Source organism: Equus asinus, chromosome 3 (assembly GCF_041296235.1).
Source record: "Equus asinus isolate D_3611 breed Donkey chromosome 3, EquAss-T2T_v2, whole genome shotgun sequence".
Classification (NCBI taxonomy): Eukaryota; Metazoa; Chordata; class Mammalia; order Perissodactyla; family Equidae; genus Equus; species Equus asinus.
Window position 1 is genome coordinate 3,398,682 of NC_091792.1, and position 23,941 is coordinate 3,422,622.

The following is a 23,941-nucleotide window of genomic DNA, read 5'->3' on the forward strand; positions in this document are numbered from 1 at the left end:
AGACAGCTTGTATATTTTTATCACTGAGTAATATTCCATTGTACGATATATCACAGTTTGTTGATCCATTCACTTACTGAAAGACATCTTGGTTACCCCCAGTTTTTGGCAATTGTGAATAAACTTGCTATAAACATTTGTGTGAAGGCTTTTGTGTGGACATAATTTTCTAACTCTTTTGGGTAAATACCAAGGAATGCGCTTGTTTGATCATATGGTAGAAGTACGTTTAGTTTTGTAAGAAACCACCAGACTGTCTTCCCAAGTGGCTGTACGTTTGGAATTGTCACCAACAATGAATGAGGCTTCCTCTTGTTCTACATCCTCACCAGCATTTGGTTTGCCAGTGTTCTAGACTTTGCCCATTCCAATAGGTGTAGTGATATCTCGTTGTTGTTTTAATTTGCATTTCCCTGTGACATATGATGTGAAGTATCTTTTCATATGCTTATTTGCCATCTCTGTGTCTTTGGTGAGGTCTCTTCAGGTCTTTGACCCATTTATTAATTGGATTGTTTATTTTCTTATTGTTGAGTTTTAAGAGTTCTTTGTATATTTTGCTATTGTATTTTTTTTTCCCCAAGGAAGATTAGCCCTGAGCTAACATCCACCACCAATCCTCCTCCCTTTGCTGGGGAAGATTGGCCCTGAGCTAACATCTGTGCCTGTCTTCCTCTATTTTCTATGTGGGACGCCTGCCACAGCATGGCTTGATAAGCAGTGCATAGGTATGCACCCGGCATCCAAACTGGTAAACCTGGGCTACCGAAGCAGAGCATGTGAACTTAATTGCTGCACCACTGGGCTTGCCCCTCTATATTGTGGATAATAGTCCTGCATCAGATTTGTTTCTTGCAAATATGTTCTCCCATCTGTGGCTTGTCTTCTTGTTCTCTTGACATTGCCTTTCACGGAGTACAAATTTTTAATTTTAGTCAAGGCTAGCTTATTAGTTATTTCTTTGATGGACCATGCTTTTGGTGTTATGTCTAAAAATCATCTCCATGCCCAAGATCAATTAGTTTTCTTCTATGTTGTCTTCTAGGAGTTTTATAGTTTTGCATTTCTCATTTACATTTAGACCTATGATCCATTTTCAGTTAATTTTTGTGTGGGACGTAAAGTCTGTGTCTAGATTCATTTCTTTGCATGTGGATGACCATTTGCTCCGGTGCCATTTGTTGAAAAGACTCTTTTTGCTCCAAGGTATTATTTTTGCTTCTTTGTTAAAGATCAGCTGACTTTATTTATGTGGGTCTGTTTCCAGGCTCTCCGGTATGTTCCGTGGCTTTGTTTATCTGTTCTTTCACCAGTACCACACAGTCTTCATTTCTGTAGCTCTCTACTAAGTCTTGAAGTCAGGTAGCATCAGTCTTCCGACTTTGTTCTCTTCTTCAAACTGAGTTGGTTGTTCTGGGTCTTTTGCCTCTAAAACTGGAGAATCAGTTTGTCAATATTCACAAAATAACTTGCTGGGATTTTGGTTGGGATTGCATTGACTCTGTAGTTCAAGTTGGGAAGAACTGACATCTTGACAATATTGAGGCCTTTTATCCAGTAACATGGAATATCTCTCCATTTATTTAGTTCTTCTTTGATCCCTTTCATCGGAATTTTGTAGTTTTCCTCATATAGATCTTATACATATTTTGTTAGATTATACCTAAGTATTTGATCTTTGGGGGATGCAAATATAAGTAGTATTGTGTATTAAATTACAAATTCCAGCTGTTTGTTGCTGGTATATAGGAAAGTGATTGATTTTTGTATATTAACCTTGTATCCTGCAACCTTGGTATAATTGCTTATGAGTTCCGGGAATGTTTTTTTGCCAGTTCCCTGTGATTTTCTATGTAGATGATCATGTTGTCTACAAACAAAGACATATTTCTTTCTTTCTTCCCAATCTATTAACCTTTTATTTCCTTTTTTTTAACAGCTGTTGCCAATCTTCTCCCCCCCTCCAACTTTTCCCCCCCAAATCCCACCAGTACATAGTTGTACATTTTAGTTGTGGGTCCTTCTAGTTGTGGCATGTGGGACACCACCTCAGTGTGGCCTGATGAGCGGTGCCATGTCCACGCCCAGGATCCGAACCAGCGAAACCCTGGGACCGCCAAAGCGGATGAGTGAACTTAACCACTCAGCCACGGGGCCGGCCTCTCCTTTTCTTATTTTATTGCATTAACTGGGATTTCCAGTTTGATATTAAAAAGAGAGGTGAGAAGGAATATCTTTGCCTTTTTCCTGACCTTAGTGGTAGAGCTTTGAGCTGAGAACATTAAGGAGGATGTTAGCGGTAGGTTTTTTCTAGATATTCCTTATCAAGTTGAGGAAGTTCCCATCTATTGTTAGTTTTCTGAGAGTTTTTATCATGAACTGGTCCTGGATTTTGTCAAATGCCTTTTCTGCATCTATTGATATGATTACGTGATTTTTCTTCTTTAGCCTGTTGATGTGTTGGATTACATTAATTGATTTTCAAATGTTTAATCAGCCTTGCATTTTGTTGTTAGTGCCATCAAGTCAATTTTGACTCCCAGCAAAGCAACCGTGTGTAGAGCAGAGTGGAAGCCTGCCCGCTATTTTCACGCCGTCCTCTCCCTTAGGCGCTATAGCAGATAGTGCCCCACTGCTGTTCACAGGGTTTTCATGGGCTTCTTCCTAGTCTGTCTGAGTCTGGAAGCTCCACTAAAACTTGTCCACCATGGATGACCCTGCTGGTGTTTGAAATACCGGTGGCATAGCTTTCAACAACACAAGCTGCTGCAGTATGACAACCAACAGATGGGTGGTGTGGTTCCCTGGGAAATGAACCCGGCTGTGGTGGTAAGAGTGCCAGATCTTAGCTACTAAACCACCAGGGCTGGCTTAGCCTTGCATACCTGATATAAATCTCACTTAGTCATGGTGTATAATTCTGTTTATATATTGTTGGATTCCACATGCTAATATGTTGTTGAAAGTTTTTGGATCTATGCTTATGAGAGATAGATATTGGTCTTTAGTTTTCTTTTCTTGTAATGTCCTTGTCTGGTTTTTGTGTTAGGGTAATACTGGCCTCATAGAAAGAGTTAGGAAGTATTCCCTCTGCTTCTATCCTCTGAAAGAGATTGTAGAACTGGTATAATTTCTTCCGTAAGTGTTTGGTAGAAATCACCAGTGAACCTGTCTAGGCCTGGTGCGTTCTATTTTGGAAAGTTATTAATTATTGATTCAATGTCTTTAATAGATAATAAGCCTGTTCAGATGGTCTGTTTCTTGTGTGAGTTTTAGAACTTGTGTCTTTCAAGGAATTGGTCCATTTCACCTAGGTTATCAAATTTGTGGGCATAGAGTTATTCACAGTGTTCTTTTGTTGTCTTTGTAATGTCCGTGGGATCTCTAAGAATGTCCTCTCTTATTTCTGTGCTAGTAATTTGTGTCTTCTCTCTCTTTTTTTTGTTAGTCTGCCTAGAGGCTTATTGATCTTTTCCAAGAACCAGCTTTTGGTTTTGTTGATTGTTGATTTCCTGTTTTCAATTTCATTGATTTATGCTCTAATTTTTTATTATTTCTTTTCTTCTACTTACTTTGGATATAAATTACTCTTCTTTTTTTAGTTTTCTAAGGTATAAGCTTAGATTATTGATCTTTTCTTTTTTTTTTTAGATTGGCACCTGAGCTAACATCTGTTGCCAATTTTTTTCTTCTTCTTCTCCCCAAAGCCCCCCAGTACATAGCTGTATATTCTGGTTGTAGGTCCTTCTGGTTGTGCTATGTGGGATGCCACCTCAGTGTGGCTTGATGAGTGGTGCCATGTCTGCACCCAGGATCTGAACCGGCGAAACCCTGGGCTACCGGAGTAGAGCACATGAACTTAACCACTTGGCCACGGGGCCGGCCCCTACTTTCTTTCTTTTATTTGGTGTCCAAATAAAAGAGGGTTTGGGGGTCCTGAGAATTTGGGGTCCTGAGTTTACTTTCTCAACTCTGATTTTGTTCTCTGAACATCATCCTTCCTCCAAGACTTAAAGGAAGACCTTGGAAGAGATGGCTCTGTGAAGTAGAGGATTATGGAAATATGCCAATGCATAATTTGCTTTGAGATTGTTTGGAAGGGATGCTGGAAACCTGTTGGGTGAGGTTGTCTGAGATGGGTAATGAAGCACAAGGTAAACTCTATAAGAAAGTTAAAGTAAATACAAATTATTAAATTTTTAGAACAAGTTTCTTACAAGAGAAGCAAACTGCTAACTAGTGAGGAGGCTGGAGTAAACAACCTCTTAGACAACAAAAGACAACAAGAGATTAGGAGAGAGAAAAACAAAAACTAGAGAGAACGGTTTGTAGAGCCGAGAGACTTGAATGGCTGGGAGTCTGAAGGAGACTTCGTAAGCAAGAGCCGGGAGTTAGCGCACGCGCAGCTCTAGCTGAGTCACTCAGGGATGGCCCCCGCAGGTGCACCTATTGTGGGATCCTTGTGGTGGTGATTATCATACTGTGTGTCTGCTGAGGAGTCACTGCCTCCCTGACCAGAGGTGAACTCCGTCTGGCAGCCTCTTTCGGATAGTACCTCCCTCCCAAATTTGTTTCTATCCTAATTCATATTTATTCATGTCTAGTTTCATTTTTATTTTCAAAGACAGGATTTTATTTGAGCAAGAGTAATCATCATAGTAAAATGTGTACGTTTTAGTTTAATTTTATGAACTATGTAATTATGCTATGTTTAACCGGAGAGGCTGACCTCTGTGCTGCCTGGTGGTACATCACCACAAATGGCATCTTCCTAAAAAAGAAAACTTCTAAATTTTCAAGACAGAATATTTTTATTTGCTTACCCCACACACAGTGACCAAAATGAAAAATGAGGTTTACTATTTTTATCCTTAGTACATGATGATATTAAACAGACTATGTGCTTATCATAATAAATATTTTTTTAGAGACTGTTAATGCGGTAGCTATTTGGAAATTTGTATTGGGAGTTTTAGCCTTATCTTTTCTCTTTAACTTTTTAATTATAATGACAACTCATGTTTATTTTAGGAAATTTTAAACCTGGATAAGCAGAAGGAAAATTTGTGTCATCTATAAATTTATCACCTGTTAACGTTTTGCATTATCTTTCCAGCATTTATGTTTACACATGAAACTTTTAAAAATAGGATAAATAGGGTCATACACAAATCATTGTTTTGTATTCATGAATATATCATGAGCCCCTTGTCATTCTCCACTAAACATTATAAAGAAATATTTCAGTATTCCATTGTACCCATCCACCACAGGTTATTTAAGTAATCCCCTGTTGTTGGACACTTAGTTATTTCCAGTTTTTTCACTGTTATTAACAGTGTCATAGGCTCAGAGGTAAATCTTTGTTCACATTCTTAGGGTGTTTGTAAAATATAAGAAATGTATTTTACACTAGTCCTGAAGAGCAGCTTGATGATTGGGTTTTTTTTTTTTTTTTAGCCAATTTCATGTGAAAACATGGTATCTTCGCTTTTTGATTTGAGTTTCTTTGCTCACCAGTAAGGTTAAACACTCCCTTTCAGTATTAAAGTATAAAGGGGTTATTTTCTTTTGTCACAGAAGGTCTGAAAGCATTTCTTAAAATTAAATAATTAAGTTTCACTGTTATGATACTGTGTGACCTTCTTGTAATTTCTTATGGCTTTTACTCTAAGGAGTTTAGGAGTTTGGTTATAGCAATAGCAACTTTGTGTCATGAAGGAAAGAACTGGATTGGCAATTGTTTCTTATGGAAGACCTAACAGAAAACTGTAGAAAGCAGAGGTTGTGAGACTCAGGGCTTTTAAATCTTCCTCTCTGGGCTTAAAAAAGAGAGAAGACTCCTATTTCTGGGATGTTTGCATGCAGTCTGTATTAGGCAGAGGGAAGCACAGAGGGACCTTTCAAGATATTTTAAATTTGAGTCTATAATTAGAAACACTATTTGAGTTCTCGTAATATAATTTTACTCTCAAAGAACCCATCTGAATTAGTGGGTCGTTCCTCCCCCTCCTTATTTCTCTCCCTCTCTCGTTCATATCTGCACATGTCCATCCAAGGACCCTGCTTCTGAAAATCTTCAAGGTATTAAATGTGTGGGTTTTATAATATTAAAGTGCTTTCCTTTTTTCCGCCTTTGTAGGGTGACTTCATTATCTTGCTTGCAAGGAGCTTACATGGGCCCCTTTAGGAACACAGCTGGGTGTCCTAAAAAGAGGGAGTTAGTGAAGAAGTAACCATCGACTGTGTGCCAGGAAGACAGCAGAAAACCTGACAGATGTGGTCCCTTCCCTCATGGAGTTTACAGTCTGACAAAAGAGACGAGTGAATCTGTACCAATAATTGTGTACGTAATTACAATTAGCAGACTCTTGTGATGGAGAAGTATAGAGTCGTGTGGAGCAGGTGAAGGGGCCGTGATTCAGCCTGGAAGGGTCAGGAAAGGCTTCTCTAAGCAGTGATGTTTGTCCAGGGATGCGTGGGGACCGATTGCACCTGCCACCCCTCCTTCCTTGCAGAATGCTGCATTTAGTGCCTGGGAACTGCAAGGAATCAATCTATTTCTGTTTTCTTCTGGTGGCTTTAGCAATACCCCACAAGTATGAAAATGAAAATACATTGCTGTAGTTAATTAACAACTTTCAGATGACGCCATTTTATCTGAAGAAAGACTTTGCCTGATGGAATGAAAAGCTTGACAGACCTCTGGGGGCGTCGGCTTATTCACAAGACTTGCAGGAAGGCCGTGGACGCCCACCTGCCCCACGTCTCCCGTGTCCAGTGTGGGAACACCTGAACGGACGGAGGGCCTTTGCTAGCTAATCGGCTCTCTGATAACTAGTCTTTAAAAATAAAAATTCGTCTATTTTCCAACTTACAATGAAATGTGCCTTAGCCACCATAGCTTTTGTGATTTGGAAAAGCTCCACGTTTAACTGTGGGGTAGAGCCTGAGACGACTATGACAAATAGCAACATTCTTCTGAGTTGTTTAATCCCCTGAGATGATTATGGCTGTTCTTTTGCCAGACAATGACTCTCAAGTCCATTAGACTTAAAAACAGATGCTTCTGGGGAAAGTGGCTTCGATGCATCAGGTTACTTAGTATTTTTATGTGGCGTTGTTATGGCCATCTCCTAATGTTAGATAATTTGTTCCACAAATCTGGAACTGTCTCCTCCTCAGCTCTTATCAGAAGCCTGGCTGTGGGACGTGGAAGTCAAGGGTGGATTTCTGGTACAGCTGTGCCCCTGGACGCCAGACCATCAGAGTTGCTCATTAGATCTCATTGCCTTTGCTTCCTACCAAAGAGACTCTAGAGAGTTATGCTGTGGAGTTTGTTGAGGGACACAATGTAAAACTACCCCGTGACGTCACACGGGGGTCTGCCTGGTCTGCGCCATTGCTTACTGCCTCCTGTGGACAGACCCACAGTGAGCATTTGAGAGGTAGGTGCTGGGAGAAGCTTTTTTCCCCTGGGCTGCAAAACATGGTTCCCCATTCCCCCTCCTCCTGAGACACCCAGACATGGAGATGTACACTCTCTCTGAGTTTGGAAAATCACGAGATTACTGTAATCCGGGGGAAATGTGATGGCAGCTGGAAACAGGGCAGGTTAGTGGGCATGTGGGTGGAGTCAAGAGAGAGGGTCAGAGCTGGAGTAAGGCTCCAAGTGAAACGAGAAAAATGTCCTCCAGGTGTGTTGTGGTCTTTCCTGAGGGGTGAACGTGTCCCACTGAGAGGATTGTACGGCCGGTGAAGAATAAAACTGAGCTGCTTACCTCTCCCCCTGGGCCCTGCTGGAATGTAGCATTTTTGACCCATAGATGTTTATTTCATTTCTACAGAGCATTTCAGATGCACTTTTGGTCTTTTATTTTCATAACAGCTTTGTTGAGATATAATTCACATATCATAACATTCACCTTTTTAAAAAATTTTTTAATTTATTTTTATTTATTATTTTTTGAGGAAGATTAGCCCTGAGCTAACATCTGCTGCCAGTCCTCCTCTTTTTGCTGAGGAAGACTGGCCCTGAGCTAACATCCGTGCCCATCTTCCTCGACTTTATATGTGGGACGCCTACCACAGCGTGGCTTGCCAAGTGGTGCCATGTCCACACCCAGGATCCAAACTGGCAAACCCTGGGCTGCCGAAGTGGAACACGCGAACTTAACCACTGCGCCACTGGGCCAGCCTCACATTCACCCTGTTAAAGAGTACAATTCAGTGATTTTAGTGTATTTACCGAGTTGTGCAACCATCACCACTAATTTTAGAACATTTACATCAACCCCCGAAAGAAACCCCATACCCGTTAGCATTCTGTCGCCATACCCCTCTGCCCCGCCCCTGGGACCCACTAATGTACTTTCTGTCTCTATGGACCTGCCTGTTCTGCACATTTCATATAAATGGAACCAAACAGTGTGTGGTCTTTGGTAACGGGCCTCTTGCATCCAGCATAGTGTTTTCAGGGCTCATCCACACTGTGGCCTGCATCACTGCTTCATCTTTTTGCAATGCCAGACAATATTTTGGGATATGGATGGACCACATTTTCTTTAGCCGTTCGTCAGCTGATGCACATTTGGATTGTCTCCACTCTTGGGCTGTTGTGAACAATGCTGCTGTGAACATTGTTGTGAAAGGTTTTGTGTGGACTAGTGGTTTTGTTTTTCTTGGGTATGTACCTGGGACTGACACACTCGTTCTTGAGTCTCTTCCAACAGTTGAGTATTTTGGGTGAAAGTGGGATCTCGATTGAAAATCAGTTTCTGGTTGCAGATGATCATATATCCTATAATTGTGTTTTTTGGGCTTTTTAAAAAGATTTTATTTTTTTCTTCTTTTTCTCCCAAAGCCCCCTGGTACATAGTTATGTATTTTTTAGTTGTGGGTCCTTCTGGTTGTGGCATGTGGGATGCCGCCTCAGCATGGCCTGATGAGCGGTGCTGTGTCTATGCCCAGGATTCGAACTGGCGAAACCCTGGGCCGCCGAAACAGAGTGTGTGAACTTAACCGCTTGGCCATGAGGCGGCCCCAATATATCCTGTAATTGTTCAACATAGATTTTAATGAAATTTGTTAGGCAGTTAAAGATACATCCGTCAACTACTAAGTTGTGTGTATGCCAAGTACAGTTTGGTGGTTGATCTGAGGCTGTTGTCTTAGGATATTCATACTGCAGTTCTGTCAGCTGTAGGCCTCTGGACAACAGCATATATTTTACTTCCACCCACAAACCAAATTTCAGCTACTTAAAAGCCATTAAAAGGAGGGGAGGGAGGGAGGGCTAGGTGGAGCACAGAGGATTTTTCGGACAGTGAAGCTACTCTGTGTGATTCAGTGGTAGCTACACATCATTGTAAATTCGTCCAAACTCAGAGAATGTACAACACCGAGAGTGAAGCCTCACGTGCGGTGTGTGATTCTGGGAGATGACGATGTGTCAGTGTAGGTTCATCGATTATAACAAATGTACCACTCTGTGGGGGATGTTGGTGGTGGAGGAGGCTGTGCACGTGTGTGGGCAGAGGAAATAGGGTAAGTCTCTGTACTTTCTGCTTTATTTCACTGTGAATCTAAAACTACTCTGAAAAATAGTCTAGTAAAACAATCCATGAAAAGAGCAAGCAGCTCTGTGCATTTCAAAGGGAATCTTCTGCCATTTGGTCTGAAGGTCCCAGCTTGTACACTGTGCAGCAGCCTGAGTTTGCTGGATACTTTGTTTCCCTGCTTGTCGGCAGTCCCTCTGCCTGGTCCCAGAGCCCTTGGGGGACTGGCCTCTGCCCTCCTCTGCGCCTCTCTACTCCTCGATCCCAGCGCTTTAGCAGTGCTGGCCTTTCCATTGCTTAAACCTCTCTAGCTCATTCCTGCCTCCCAGCCTTTGAACCAGCTGCTCCCTCAGCCTCGATGCAGTGCTGCCCTCCCATTATTATCAAGTCTTAAACAGCCTCCCCTCAGAGAGACTCCCTGGCCTCTTGCTCTGAATCAGCCACACCGACCTTGCCCTGATTCTGGCTGACTGCTCTGAGTGGCCTTTATCAGTCCCCTTGTTTATCTACGTGTTTGTTCCCACGTGGAATGAGCATCCCCACGAGGGAAGGGAATCTGCTTCCTGTGCTGCCCCACCTCTGAACAGCAGCTGTAAGGCGTTACGTAAATGTCAGTGGGTGAATGGCCAAGTTCCTTTCCTCCTCCTGAGATGCTGGTGCCCGTTAGAGCCAATGTTTTCCTGGGGGACAGTAACCAGTAACCCCCAGACAACCAACAAAGCAAAACCACAAAGCATCGTTGTAATTTAACCTCTCGCTTTTTCCCTCCTTTAGAGTGATCACCCTCTGCCCCATCCCACTCTTCGCAGAAAGGAGCTGCCACGAGACTGTGAGTGTTGACCGTGCGAGGACCAAGGTAGGAGTCACTATGCTGCCGTCTTCAAACAGCAGGGTGGGGCTTCCTGGTGGAGAGCGGAGGTAGAGTTCGCATCAGCTGAAGGCGGGCTGCCTCCCAGTTGTCCTGTATCTTCTCTGCTGTCTTCTCTTTTCCAGTGAAGACATTTCATAAATACCTTAGCTCTGAAAATTTCTATTTTATCTTCAGGAGAGTCTTAGATTTCAAGCTGTTTCAGGTGAGTGCATGCTTCCTCACTCATTGGATCGTTGTCTTAAATGACCGCACGAAAAACAGGGATAACATCAAAATTTCCTAACCTCTCTGCATTAGTGCCGAAAGACAGCACCCGTGCCTGCCTCAGCCAAGCCTTGAGGAAGTTTGGTGGCATTAGAAATCTTCAAAGAAACCTCAGTCAGCTGTGCGCCTTTTCAGCAGCGTTACTGACATTGTTACTGGCAGTTCTTCCCTGTGTATGGTAATTGAAGCCAAGGCTAAGAGATGTGCTGGTTAGACCTGTTCTGTGCCCACTGAGGAGGAAGGAAGGCGTCTGCTTGGCAGTTGACGTTGTGCAACTCAGCTCACTGTCTTTACTAACTTTTATTTAACCTTACGGGCAATCTTATTCTTGAGGATAAAAACAGCGCTTGTGTTTTTAATGTTCTCTTCCTTCTCTGCAGCTCTGGCCGCCTTGTGACTGGGCTCACGTGGCTCTTAGGGTGGCCGTGCTTTTTCATCGTTGCTAGTGTGCTGTTTGCCTGAGAAGACTCAGCCCTCCGATGGACCCCAGGGCCGTGTAATCCCAAGTTAATTAAAAATAAACTTTTATGAATATTTAAGAGTCATTGTTCAGCACAGCATTCTATAGGCTTGTTTGTTTGTCTTCCGTAGAATTCACAATAATTCTAGGAATGTGGCTAGGATTAGAATGCCTGTATTGGGCTGATACCAGGAATGACAACTATTTCTAAATATTTGACCCCCGAGATGTCTCTCCCCTTGTCTGGTAGTGTCTGTCCCATCGAGGCTGGGTGAAGAAAATAATTCATTTATTCAACAAATACTCACTGAACGGTTTCTGTGTGCCAGATGCTCTTTTCAGCGTTGCGAATAAGGCCGTGAACAAAACAAAATCCCTGCTCTCCTGGAGCTTTTAAAAAGCTCCTGACCTCGTCAGTAAACGGGTGGGAGAGGGGAGGCTCTGAGCACCTGGCCCCTCAGGTGTTGGGGGCAAGCCCCTCCAGGTGGCAGACGGATACAAGACGAGAAGGAGAGAGTGGAACTTGATATGGAAAAGAGGATAAAGCAATCTTCTGCCCTAGTTTAATCACTGCAAAAATACAGAATCTTATTAAAACAACAAAGAAACAAAAAGATGCCAGGTTGATATAACTTGGGCTTAGAAGAGAAAGAAGGATTGCTTTCCAAGTATACCATTTTTATACATTTTTTTCAGATTGACAGATTTTGCCTAAATTCTGCATCTCCCATCCCCTCCCAGCCTCGGTGGTCAGTGTCTAAGGTACCCTTCCAGAGTTTCTCTGTGCACAAATGAATATGACTTCAAGTGTGAATATGAAGTCCTATTTGCCCCCTTCATAAGGTCAAAGATGGCAAACTACGCTTCTCTGCAATGTATGTTTTTCCCCAGGGTGTGTAAGAGGGTTTAACACATCAGGACTGAGAGAGCGTCCTCATTCTTTTGTTTCTCAGCAGTTACAGAGTAAGCCATTGTATGGATGTACCACAATTTAAATAGTGACCTATTGATGGACATTTGGGTTGTGGCCAATCCTCTGCGCTTAAACAATGCTGCAAGAAACAACTTTATACATAAGGTATTCTGCATGTATGCAGTTACAACTGCAGAAATGTGCAGAACAGAATGGCAAGTCACAAGGTGTACGTATGATTTTGATAGATGTTGTCAAATGACCTCCCAGAGGGCGTTTTTCTTGTTCTTATCTCTCATAGAAACCTGTGAGAGCAACTCTCACCAGGGTCTGGACTTTTTGCCAATCTGGTAGGTTCAATGGTTTCTCAAAGTAGTTTCAATTTGGGAGAACTCTTTGTTCAGAATTTTCAGTGGTATTCTTTTAAAGAAAAAAAATGCTCAGAAAATTAAACAGGATGAGGATTCATCTCTTTTTATTGTACAAAAGGACCACTAAAAGCCATCTTAGATCTTTTGTTCTGTAATTTAAGACAAGGTTTGTCCATGTTAAAAATGCTGCATTTTAAATACTGAAACCACCCAGGATAGAAGTGTTTCTCAGGCTCGTGGTGTACCTCGGTGACCTGCTGAGAAGAGTAAGGCCTTTCTCCCATAGTTTGGTGCTGTATTATAGCAAATTGAAATAGGACAGGGTACAAAAATGAGTTAACACCACAGGCCTGAGACGGCTCTCCTTCGAAAGGCCTGCTTGCAAGGTTGGCCCTTGGGTGGCATCTGGGAACTCGATTTGGGGAAGGTCCCCACCATCCCCTGATAATGGCTCACTGTGCCCGACTGTTTGTGCAGCCAGTATGGTTTATGTTGAATACCTGCTTGCATTCCAGGAGTATAGGATTTGGGTACATGCCCAGCAGAAAGTGCCTATGTGACCAACCCCAATAAAAACCCCAGACACTGAGTCATGAATGAGCTTCCCTGGTAGATGACATTTCACAGGCGTTGTCACAGCTCATTGCTGGGGAATTAAGCGTGACCTGTGTGACTCCACTGGGAGAGGACTCTGAGCTTGAGCCTGGTCTCCTCCACGCTGTGTCCCCTGTGCCTTTTGCCTTTGCTGACTTTGCTCGTATCCTTTTGCTGTAATAAATCTTAGCCATGAGTGTGGCTAGATGCTGGGTCCTGAGTCCTCCTAGTGAATCATCAAACTAGAAGTGGTCTTGGAGACCCAACACAATCAGCTTTGCAAAGATTTTAATATTCTATTTAATATGTCTATATTAATGGCGGGTGACACAAATATTTTTAGTATGCACTTAACTGATCTTTGGCATTATATCTTGACTTGTATTCTGTGTTCAGTTGTAAAGTGTGTAATACTTCAGATTTCTGAACACTGGTTCAGCGTTTGCTTCTACAGATGGAGGCGGCAAGAAGGCCACCGGGTGTGAATGTTTTTGTGTTTAGTGGTGAACCCACAGCTTCTTTGGTCCCCCCAATGTCGTATTTAGGCTTAAAAGCTTCTTGCTTTAATTTTCTATAATTTGATTATTAGATAAATGGACTTACTCAAACTCCTTTGGATTCATAGCCACAGAATTTTAGTTAAGCAGTCTGATTTCTAAGTATGCCCTGATTCTGAAGCGTGTCTGCAGATAGAGTCCTAAAAACTTCACTCCAGACAGCAGATCTTTGTCCAAATAGGATGTAAAACCTTGCAATTTTTTTTTTTTTTTGGTTGGGAGGTCGGCCCTGAGCTAACATCTGTGACCAATCCTCCTCTTTTTCGCTTGAGGAAGATTGGCCCTGAGCTAACATCTGTGCCCATCTTCCTCCATTTTATGTGGGACACTGCCACAGCACGGCTTGATGAGCAGTGCATAGGTTCGCGCCTGGGATCTGAACCCACCAACCCCAGGCCACCAAAGCAGAGTGCACAGACTTAACCACTACACCACCAGGCTGGCCTCAAAGCTCTCAAATTTTGAAATAAAGCTTTCTTTTTGTATAATTGTGTATTAGCATCTCATTTAAAATTCTTGCATATTCGAGTAGAAAACTGATAAAAGTGTTAAACATAAAGATTTATTTGTTTAAGCTGCTTTTCCTAAAGAAATTCGATGGTGTCTAAAGAGAAGAGTTTCTATTTACATGGTTTAAGTCTTAAATGTAGTCGAGAGCACTGGGTCTTGGTGCTCACAGTTGACCCGTATATTTTTGATGATAATAACTAAGATTGACCCTGTGGCAGCCACTGTTCTTAATGTTTTACATATAGTACCTCATTTAATTGTCACAGCAACCTTATGAGGTAGCTACCATTAATTCCACTTTGAGACATAGAGGGTTTAAATGAGTTGCCCAAAGTGAAGTGGCTTGCTAGAACGGTGTAGAACCATAATTTGAATTCAGGTCGTCGCCTTCATAGGCCGAGTTCTTAGCCGCTCTGCTTTCCTGGGTCACATGGTAATATCTCATTGGTGCTGCGGAAAGTTGGTTGAATAAAGAACTTTATACACTTATCCTTGGCTATAGGGATGCACTGATTGTTTTCTGCTGAGTGTAAGAAATGCTCATCTCCTTGGTTTCTAAGTGTGAGGAATCATAAGTGGGATCCGTATAAAACACAAAACGGAGCATGTTACTCCCTGATCCCATTATCCAGGGGGCAAGATCCAAATGTCATAACAAGGCCCTATGAGGCTCTTCAGGAGCCAGCCTCTCCCCACTTCAGCCAGGCTGACTTTCCTTCTGTTCCCATACATACAAACCACATTCTCCTTTGCTCCTCAAGGTCCTTGCATATGCTATTCCTTCTGCCTTAAATAACCCCGTCCCAACTTGCCAGACTCATCTTCATCCTTCAGATCTGAGTTGAGAGGCCCTTTTTCTTCCCGGAAGTCTTCCCAGACCTTCCCAGACTGGGGGGATGTGCCTTGGCAATGTGTTCCTATAGCTTCTTGAACTTCTACTTATCCACACATTTATCTCCCTGTGTTATGGTTGCTTCCCCAGCTGGACTGCAAACTCTTTGAGGTCAGGGACAGGTCTGTCTGCTTGACTTGGTGCAACAGACCTTCACATGTCTAACTGAAGGCTAAATAAGGTTTCAAAAGATGAGAGAGGGGGCCAGCCAGTGGCATAGTGGTTAACTTCATGCACTCCTCCTTGGCGGCCCAGAGTTCGTGGGTTTGGATCCTGGGCATGGACATAACAGACCGCTCATCAAGCCATGCTGTGGTGGCGTTCCACATTACGAAATAGAGGAAGGTTGGCACAGATGTTAGCTCAGTGACAATCTTTCTCAAGCAAAAAGAGGAAGATTGGCAACAGATGTTGGCTCAGGGCCAATCTTCCTCACCAAAAATTAAAATTAAAAAAAAAGGGTGAGACAGAATCAATAGTAATTTAGCTCTCAGAGTAGAGAAATGCAAGAAACTGTGCTCTCTATGAGATGAGGCTCTACTCCCATTTAATTATCAGAAACCTTTAGTTATAGCATGGGAACAAATATTCTTGTTTTGTTACTGAAACTCGCATTAAGCAGGTAGTCAGCCACAAAACTGAACTTAAATCCTGAGCTTTCTGCTGGTAGTTTCGTTCCCTGTGACTACTCTAGTTTGCAAATCTGAAGAAGGGAGCTTTCTGTCTCCAGTTATATTCATGAGCCCAAACATGTTATAGGGCTGCCGTAGATCCACTTACCGCCTGTGAACCCCAGATTGGGAGAACCTGCCTTAGACACGGTTAAGGACTTTAAAACACTTTGGAGAGCAATTTACGCCCACATTGCTTGCCAGTAGTAATTGTAACTCACAGTAAGCCAGTTCTAGATGGTGAGTGCCCTTTTCTTAAAGCTGTTATGGAGCTTGTCTGCTGGACTTTAAGAAATTTTTAGACATGAAAAGATTTTTTTCCCTAAAAGATGCCTTTCAAAAAGAAAATATTTTGGAGAAGATAAAGTTTTAACGTATGTTTAAGATGAAAATCTTTGCTAAATGAACTTATATACATGCCGATTTTGTAGCTGTCAAAGACAAAGTAAAATTTATATCATCTATTAGACTTTTAATAATACGCATCCATATCAGGCATACTGTAACCCCTATTGTAGGATGAATATTATTTGATGAGGGGAAGAACAAAGAAAACTTTCTAAATTACTACTTTGCATCCTTCAGTCTATAAACATAAGTAAATTTAGGATTCTGGATTTTCCTGTGAAGATGGGAGGTGACATGTAGGCATGCCTGTAGGTCTTACTTTCTGGGTCTTCAGCAGACATGGGTGGACAAAAACACAGTGTCTGGTGTGTGTGTGTGTATGTGTGTCTGCCTTTGTTTAACCACTTTTCCTCCTTTGAATAGTTAATGCATAGAAATGACTAGGAAAAATAGTCAGTGGGAGCCACAAAGTATTAGGGAATAGCAGTAAGTGGTGGAGAATTTATATGGAACGCAAGCCCAGAGCATTTCATTCTAGATTCTTGACTTCTGGAGTGTCCCGGGTGTGCTAACTGAAGTCTGAAGATAAAGGTGGCAAGGTGACCTTAGGCCAAGTCTGATATCTTTATATTCATTATGGCATTTGAGAGTGAACCCCGTCAATTCTGAAGCTGCTTATATGTGCTTATCAATTCTTTCTTGTTATCAAAAAACAAAAAGAAAGAGACAGGTGTGTGTATAACAGTTTTTCTGGCCTGGAATGTAGCCTACCGAATGAGTCAACCCCACGGTTGCCTGGAAAAAATTCTTTCTGGACTCGGAGGTCACAATTAGTGACTGAGTGCTGATTAGGAGTAGGTTACGTTAACTGTGAATTCATGGGAGACCTGTTCCTCAGAGGGATGGCAAGTCACTTCTGTGGCACTGTATAATTCCAGTTCTCTTTTATATGAAGATTCCTGTAATTACCTTTTGTCTTAAAGTTCTCTTCAGAACTCAATAGGAAAAATAGCGTAGCATGTATTTTAGCGACAAGGGGTCTGTTGACTCTGTGCACAGCACACCTTTTGAATTGCCCTGACTTGAAAAGAATTGGAGGAGCCTCTACAAACTGTGACCTGGGAAAGAACAGCTTCCAGGTGAAGTGTGAAATCAACAGTCTAGTGCTGGGAGGAATTCGTGCTGAGTCAACATCTGACTGTACCTGGGCCTGAGTCACCTTCCTCCTGCCACACACAAACAGGTTTCTAGGCAACAGGAGTGATGCACACTCTAAACACCTCACCACAGTGAAATGTCCCTCCGCGGTATTTCCAGGAAATGTCCCTCTTAGAAGTCACTGGGGAGCTGGGTAAACACTCTCACGGATACCGAGGGCATCGGATGACCCAGAGCTGGTAGCTGTGTGTTAGAGGGTGGGGATGGCTAGCATTTGGGAGGAAATCACCTCACAGGGAAAACACACTGTTACCTGCGTAGTGACTGGGGCAGGGGGTGAAGCACTCCCCAGAAGGACTCAGAGGGAAGGGAAATCCATTTCTCTTAGGGAAGAAAAAATAATGGCACATTCCTAATTGTAAAAAGTAAGACCAAGATTCTGGAAAATTGCAACATAGCATAGTGGCTAAGAGCATAAATTCTGGACCCAGATTTCCTGGGTTCAAATCCCACCTCTGCCCACTTGCTAGATTCTAGGTTCCACTTTCTCCTGCCTCACATGGTGGAGATAGTGGTACCTACCCCATAAAGTGGTTGTCCATGTTAACATGTAAATGCTTGGGAAGCACGAGTGTCTGTAATCCTAAACTGTGGGGACATGTTGTCATGCCCTCCACCCTCCAGAGAACTCTAAGAAGTGGAAGCAGATTTGTGAAGGAATGAAGGAAACCCCAAGATGGGTGAGAACTTTTCAAGGATTTATCTGTTCTTTTATGATTTTGAGAACTGCAATTATAGAAATTATAGCATCATTTAAGAAACCTCTCCAAAGGTTTTCAACATTAGGTACTTTGAAAATTATAATACATTGAAAGACGAGATCAGGCTTATGCAGGTGCTGAGGTGTGCTCACGGAGAGTGGCTTGGGGTCTTCCAAGGTACCCGGAACTTTCTGAAGCTGGACGAAGTTTTGCTTTACTATTTTTTATACTTTGTGTTATATCTCCTTTTTTATATAAGATACGTTATAGTAAAAAATGTAGTCACTCTAAGTAAACCACCGTAAATTGAATGAAATTTTTGGGCCTTTGTGTCACATATGGAAATCCTAGTTATGCAGACTCATTATTGACTCATGGAGAAACAGAAAGGCACCTGAGGTTCTCTGGAGAAGGGTAAGCTGGATTTGGTGTGTTTGTGTGGGCGGACACATTCATTGGCAGCCGTTCGAGGCCTCTGGATGCCAGGCACTTGGCTGGTGGTCAGCGACATGGTGGTGGGGACTGCCCTCGCTCCTCCTAACCCAGCAGTGGAGGTCGCCCTGTGTAGGCTGCAGACTCCAGAACCACGTGCTGGACTGAAGAAATGGGGGGGCATAGGTGCGGGGAGAAAGCCATGGCATCTGATCTTAGAGTTCTGACTTGCCTTGAGTTTATTTTTGAAGGGAAAGCAGAGTGTCAGTGGTTCGTGTGGAGTGTCTGTCGCTGCCCGTGGGCTGGCAGGGCAGCAGAGCCTGGACGATGCCCTGCACTGATCCAGCAGCGCTGTGAGCAGCCGGGAGATTAGCAACCTCTCTGCCTCCTGGACTCGCAGGGAGTCTGGTTCTGTCAGGTGCAGGGGTTTCCCAAGGAGGGATATGCTGTACAGCCAAGAGGAAGAAAGGGATTAGGGGACGGGTTCTCAGGGTATCTCAGTACCTATGGAGCTTTCTTTATCACCAAAATAATAGCCTACTGACTTAAGGTTAACTTTTGGATCTCCATCAAAGTAGCAGAAAAACCCGTTTAACTCTAAAATTTTCTGACTTTCCTGGAAGCCACAATACATAGTGCTTCACTGGATTCAGCATTGAAGGTATACAACCTTATACCTTGGATAACTTTCTATGAGTGTAGACTGTTGAGTTAGGGGAAATGCTTTTAAGTTTGGTTTGTTTTATAAAGAACCTAGAGTTTTCTGTTAACTTTGATTCGCAATTTTTCATCAGGAACCTTTATGTTTCTGGATGGAAAACAGTATTAACCATTATTCATAATGAACAAACATAACTTATTTTTAAAAACCGAGGAAGCCATAAAACATGCTTCAAATGATTCAAATAAATAAACTTTGATGGAGTTCACTTACTTTATTTATATTTATTTGTTCCAAAACTATTTCAGGTAGGAATTATTTTATTAACAAAGTTTTGTTTTGTTTTTGGTGAGGAAGATTGTCACTGAGACACATCTGTGCCTGTCTTCCTCTATTTTGCATGTGGGACCCTGCCACAGCATGGCTTGATGAGCCATGCACAGGTCTGCACCCAGGATCTGAACCTGCAAAGCCTGGGCCATTGAAATGGAGCCCACAAACATAACCACTATGCCACCAGGCTGGCCCTAAAAAGTTCTAATACACGATCAGCTGCTTTTCCAAAGTTATTTGGCTCAGGTGTATGTGTGTCATGTCTGGAGTAAAAACTGGAATCGGCTGCTACCCAGGAAAAGAACATCTATGATTGCTAATGCATTCCCAGAGAAGTCCAGTCTTGTTTGATGCTGTAAATGTCTTCTGCCTTTAAACATTAATCCTAGTGGACTAGATTAACTCTTTAAATCAAAATATACAATTCCAGATTACTTGGAATATTTTTATTTCTCAATTTTAAATATTTCAGAAGAGAACTTTTTAAACACCAACTATTTTAAACATAGTTTATGCTAACTTGTGTTATATTATTTCCTAATTTTGAATCTGCGTCCATATTATGGTCAGTTCGTATGATAAAGCACAGTACTTTCTCCTTCTCTGTCCTTTGCTGTTGGCCTCTGAGCTCACCCAGTAGCCTCCTGTTGTTGACCTTGCATCTAATTAACCACCTGTTGTTCCAGGGATATGACCTTTCACCTTCAACCTCATAAAATTATTTTTTTCAGTTTTAATGTCATTTCTTCTCTAATAAACCTGAAATCAGGAGCTCTCCCTTAAGATCTTACTTGTTGGCTTTAGCCCTGGTGGGAAAGGGGGTTCTGCATCGGGTTCCCAGTAGTAGTCTCCTTCATTCAGATGCCTAAATAGTGAGTGGAACCTAATACTCTCCCATAAATTTCTCTGTTCGCGTGGCCTATTCTGACAGTGTGATTTCTGACCATGGGAAATAAAGATGCAAGATAAACCATGTTTTTAACTGTAATATGCCAGTGGCCAGTGATTTACCGTATCCCTTCTTTGAGAACATGAGGAAGGCAGGGCAGAAGAAGCTGAGGAGCAAGGGCGTGGCGCTGCTTCTCATCCCGCGGTCAAGTCAGGCTTAGACGCTGGCTCTTAGAATTCCAAGATGCTACCACCAGAGTCGACCCGTGTTTCATTTGCTCCTGATATCAGCAAGGGCATGTTGTAGGGCCATGCCTTTGAAGGAACTTTTGTTGTTCATTGTCTTAATACACCCACGTGGACCTGTTACCCTTAAATTGTCTATATGAAGCTAGGGTAAAACACCCCAAATTTTTAAATCTTTGAGGACCAGTCTCACGATGGTGTCCTGAGCACCACGAGGAAACACCTGGTGCGTTGATGGTTCATCCACTCCTTATCCATAAGTACCTCACCTACTGCTTTTCTTTCTGTGAGAAACGGGGATTTTGTTTACCTTCTTGAACTGTCTTTGAGGCCATCACGAACATATCTTTTTTTTCTTTTTCATATTTTAATATCGGAAAGAGTCTTCAAAATCTGTAAAATGATGGAGTCGTATTAAATGAGACAGCTGAAGACTGCTCTGTTACGTACCTAGGACTGGCTGTGGCTTGTTTCTGCTAAACAGAGACGAGGATTCTCGTCTCTTAACTTAGGATCCAGGGCCTTGCGGTGACACCGTTAGTTTTAAAACTTTTAAGCCATGGAACCCAGATTTCAGATGAGATTTTGGTAACCCTCCAACATAGAAAGAAAAGCAGAGCTCCTCTGGGTGAAGCAAGATGGGAGCCTGGAGACATGTCCCCGTGGTCTCCCTGAGACACTGCCCTGTAACTCGTTTCTTCCCAGCGTGGCTCCTAGCACAGATAGGGTGTGTGGCCCATCTCTCTCTCCCCCCAGTTAAACCTGGTCTTGTTCTTGTTCTACTTCTCTAGAGCATTTCTGGCCCCAGATCTGAAAATGAACACAAATGGCAAAGTGTGAGGAGGTGAGTTGACCCAGCCTGGGATCCCAGCTATGAAGGAGATGCTGGCTCCTCCCGGTTGACCCTGGAACGTTTTCACGTGTCCAGAGGAAGCTGCAGGGGAGATCTGGCCGTGAGACTCCTCTGATCTCCGAGGCCGGTGCTCCTGACTTGGCAGGGCTGTGCCGTCCGTTTCCTTTCCTTTGCTGTAAGAATTCATCCTGAAGCTCTGTGCTCATCTGTAGATGCTTTTTGCAGAATGGGGAATGACGTGCTGAATCAGACACTACCGAAGTACCAAATGCTGGCTCTGCTACTTACTAGCTGGTGACGTAGGGCAATTTACTTAACCTCCCTGTGTTCATCTGTAAAATGTGGGTAGTAATATCTACCTCATAGAGTCATGGCGAAGATTAAATAAGTCATGCATTTGGAATAGTGTTCGGGCAATAGTAGGTACTCTACAAGTGTTAGCTGTAACATTAGTAAGTCTAGGCCACAGAAATTTAAATCACTAATGGGATACAAATTCAAAAATTTTTTAACACTTAAATATTCCAATTTAGCATTGTTAAGTAAAAATATATATTTTCTTGGCAAAGAGAATATAGCATGATAGTGGTAAATCCCAGTTAGCTTTGCATGATTATAATCTTGATAAAAATGACTTAAAGTGTATATTTGTAAGTACTTTTCTGAACAAAAGCTTTCTTAAAATAACTACAAAGCCAAAAATATAATAATTAATTGGCTTCACAATATAAATTCGATTTGCTAAGGCCCCTGAGAAATTTCCCCTTCTCTCTAATTATTACACATGCCCTTGTTGTGGGTAAGGAGAGCTACGCGAAGTGGTCAACCTGCATTTCCTAGAAGACTCTTTTTGACAGTTCGTCTGCAAATACAGGTTTCTGGTTGCACTTTGGTGAAAATATTTGCAGGGAAAGCCTGTTTATTTAGGCAGTTATCTGTTGAAGAAACAGCAGTGTCCTTGATGGGTGCATTTTTGTGTGTTGGCGTTGGTGCCACTTGCAGAATGAAATGAAGCGGTTTTCTGCCTCTGTGACAACAGGAGCCTGGAGCCTTGCTTAGGGTCAGGGTCTCCTTTTCCCACTAGCTCTTTATCATCCCCAGATATTTGCCAAATATCTAATTCACATTTGAAAGCCTTTATGATTATTAAATATAATGTTTAAGTAATTCTGGGATTTTCTTGCTATTGACAGTCTTTGAACTAAAGTCTGATTCGCACTGTGGAACACCGTTGATAAGAGGTTTGCATAATAATCATGCATGAATATACAGGTCAAAAGGTAAATGTGAAAAAGGGTAACTAGGGGCCCACCCTATGGCCGAGTGCTGAAGTTTGCACGCTCTGCTTCGGAGGCCCAGGGTTTCGCCAGTTCGGATCCTGGGCGCAGACATGGCAACACTCGTCAGGCCGCCACGCTGAGGTGGCATCCCACATGCCACAGCTGGAAGGACCCACAACTAAAATATACAACTGTGTACTAGGGGGACTTGGGGAGAAAAAGCAGGGGGAAAAAAAAGGGTAACCATTCCCTGAAAATGCTGGACAAGAAGTGGCCCAGAAGGAAAGGTTAGTGTCTAACCAGCCAGAAGTTATAAATTGGCATTTGTTTTGAAATGGGAGCTTGGGGAGAGGGGACACTGGGTTTTGCCCTCGCTGGGCAGTGAGCACTGTATCTGATGGTACATTTCTGGGTCCAGGAGTTGCAGCAGGACAGGTTTCCTGGAGAAAGTGGCAGCTCAGCTGAGAGGCAGCTATGGAAGCAGGAGGGTGGGTTGGGAGGGAGTTTGGGCCGCTGCACATGATGTGGAAAGGCCTACTGAGAGGGGGGACTGCCTGTGGAGGACACAGGAGTTAAGTACACATGGCTGAAAGCACAGGATTTAGGGAAAGAAAGAAAACAAGTCTCAAAAAAGCCTGAAAAGGAGACAGAGGCCAGATTGTGAGGGTCCTTGTCAGTAGTGTCAGCTGTAAGAAGGATGCACCACCATTTAAGAAGCAATCTGGAGAAAAAATAAGATAACCAGGGAAAGGTGACCTGGATATTTGTTATTTCGGAAATTGTGTTCGTTTTGTTTAGGGTGACAACAGCGTTCAGGTTTTTTTTAGAGAGCCTTTATCTTAAAGAGGCCTTCTGAAATATTTACAGATGAAATGACATGATCTCTGGGATTGCTTCCCCAAAATCCAGGGTAGAAGATAGATGACAAGGATTTTCCATGATGATTGTAGCTGATGAGGTTCACTATGCTGTTCTTCCTACTTCCGATATGCCGTGTTTGAAATTTTCTCTTACAAGTTCTTTTCTTTTAAAGTCAAAATAAGCAATGGACCTTTGGCCATGAGGAGCCGTTTAAGGGCTCTAAAGAAGCTGGTAAAGCAGGAAACGGACTGGGAACACAAGGAGAGAGGGAGCAAGTGCTGCATTAAACGCTCCGTCAGTCGCCTCCCACGGCTGTGCTGGTGCTTCAGTTTCTCTCTGTGTGGAGTGCTGGTGACAGCCTATCTTCCCGTGAACTGATCTCTGGGACCCATTTTCTCCCAACACTTTGACTCTGTGCTCTAGTAGTACAAAATACTAGGTATTCCTTGTACTATGTCAG

The 23,941-nt window shown here is 42.7% G+C and overlaps 1 protein-coding gene across 3 annotated transcripts in view; it reads left to right on the forward strand.

Annotated features, from left to right (window-relative positions):
* SGMS2 (sphingomyelin synthase 2) overlaps positions 1–23,941 on the forward strand; it is a 77,203-nt gene that overhangs the window by 16,623 nt on the left and 36,639 nt on the right. For all 3 annotated transcript variants that reach the window (XR_011501819.1, XM_070504547.1, XM_044767426.2), the window contains exon 2: positions 10,332–10,413. The gene's annotated coding sequence lies outside the window, so the exon portion shown is untranslated. The remainder of the gene's footprint in view (positions 1–10,331; positions 10,414–23,941) is intronic.